This window comes from Phalaenopsis equestris, unplaced genomic scaffold, assembly GCF_001263595.1.
Source record: "Phalaenopsis equestris unplaced genomic scaffold, ASM126359v1 Scaffold000028, whole genome shotgun sequence".
NCBI lineage: Eukaryota > Viridiplantae > Streptophyta > Magnoliopsida > Asparagales > Orchidaceae > Phalaenopsis > Phalaenopsis equestris.
In genome coordinates, this window is record NW_018164470.1 from 300,579 (window position 1) to 302,654 (window position 2,076).

At 24.8% G+C, this 2,076-nt stretch overlaps 1 protein-coding gene across 1 annotated transcript in view; it reads left to right on the forward strand.

Moving 5' to 3' along the window:
- Positions 1-2,076, forward strand: part of LOC110018630 (MADS-box transcription factor 16-like) — an 8,847-nt gene that overhangs the window by 3,671 nt on the left and 3,100 nt on the right. The gene's annotated exons all lie outside the window — the stretch shown is intronic.

A 2,076-nucleotide genomic window follows, 5' to 3' on the forward strand; every position in this document is an offset into this window, starting at 1 on the left:
ATAACTTTTTGTACTAGTATAGTATCGAGGCTTTTAATTTTTGAAACTTCACGCATCAACTATTTTTGCTCTTGTAGAGAGGTGGGAATACAGTTGAACTTTACTAGGCCCACTTTGATCATCTCAAGTTTTGCTTCTCTATCAACTATAAAATCATAAGCTTCTATGATGGGTATCAAGATGTCATAAAAGTCTCATCTTTTTGTTCGTAGCAAGCCTCATCTCCTAAATCTTATTTTTCATAATAATAATCTATAGTTTCCCTTTTTTTTGCTTTAGGATCAACAAGCTTTGAACAGATCATTAATAGCCCTCTCTCATCATTACTAAATTCTTAAATTAATAGAACCTAATAAAAGTAATGCAATGTTGGAATTTAATGGTATGAAAAATTACTTTGAGATATTCATAAAAGAGGCATTGGATGTTTTGTGGTTTTTCAAAAGTGTTACAAATTGCCTGTAAATTTTAATCTTTTTGATAAATAATTAACTACTTTTGTCATGATATTATTATTAATTTTTTTTGTTCGCCATCTTACTAAAAGTGTGTTTTCTACACAAGCTTCAATGCTAAATAAATCAGTTTAGGCTAATGTTCTGACTACTCTTTTAATCAAAATAGACAATTAAATAGTACTTACTGACATAGAGCAAAACAATTTCTAAGCTTTTTCTTAGGCTGGATTAAATTATTTTTATTTAAAGTATAATATGTTGTTTGAAAACTTCTAAAATTTTATAATCATTGCCAATTGTTTAGCAAGTGGTATCCATTGTTGATCCTATAATCTCAATGGTAATAAAATTTATAAAAGTTTTTATACTTTTGTAATATGACCATTATTCTTATGTTGTTTTAACAAACATGATTATTTATGTCTTTTTCTCTTTTATCTTCTAATTAACTTCATTCAACTTTTAGGGACTCAATCCTTAATTCATTCAAATAAACATGCTAAAAGTGTTATTGTTAATCGATAGATATTTATTCAACTCTTTAACAAAGCTTTTGAAATGCCTGATACTCTAAACGTAATTATATCATCATTGTACATATAATGAAATATTTTGGGGGAGCTTTTTTTGCTTCTATCTCTTGCATCCTCTATCAAGATCATAATATATTCATATTGCTCCTTAATTTTTATTCCAAGTAATCCTCCTAAGATTTTCAAAAGCTTGAATAAACTAGAGTTTATGTAATAGAATTCTATATTTCATGATGATGTCCATCTTTATTCAACTTGACATCATAAAAAATGGAAATGTAGTTCTGGCAAAAAATACATTTAAAAGAGCATATTTATGATTAAAATACTTTTCAACTATTGGATACTGGCTTCACATATGGTAAGTTCTTTAAAATTTTAGTGGATAGGGTTACCATTTTTAGGGAATTTTTCATTGTGTTAGTACAACCTTTTTTGCTGCTTTTTTGGATCATGAAATATTTTTTCTCTTAATTTAAGTAAATCATAGACGCATTAGCTTCTAAACTTTACTACACCATTTCACTTTCTTGTAAGTATAAAAATGCCTTGATTCACTTTTTTTACTATCATTTTAATTATTATATTTCATATGTTAGGTGATAGTTAAGAATAAACTTTAGGATGCCAAACTCCAAGTTTAGTTTACTTAATATGTATTGAAAGTATTCATTCACGTCTACAATTTTGTTAAATATTTTTTTTACAATACTCTTTTTAATATAAAATCTGTATTATATGTTCAAAATATTTATAATGAAAATAACATCTTATTTTCTTTGTAAATATGTATGAATGATTTTTTTCTTGGATTCTTGTTTCATTGTTTCCAAAACCATTATTTTTAATTACATAAAATTTAGCTTACAAATTTATTTCTTAATCTTTTAAATTTATATTATTATATATGACATTTGTTTATATTACGGAGTTGATTAATTACTTCATTAACTATTATTAATATTAAATTTTGATTATTAATGCTATGTTTATAATCTCAACCTTTTCTTTTATATTAAAATTAACATTAATCAATTATTATTATTATTTGGATTTTCATTAGAAGCTTTTATTTGGCTTAAAAA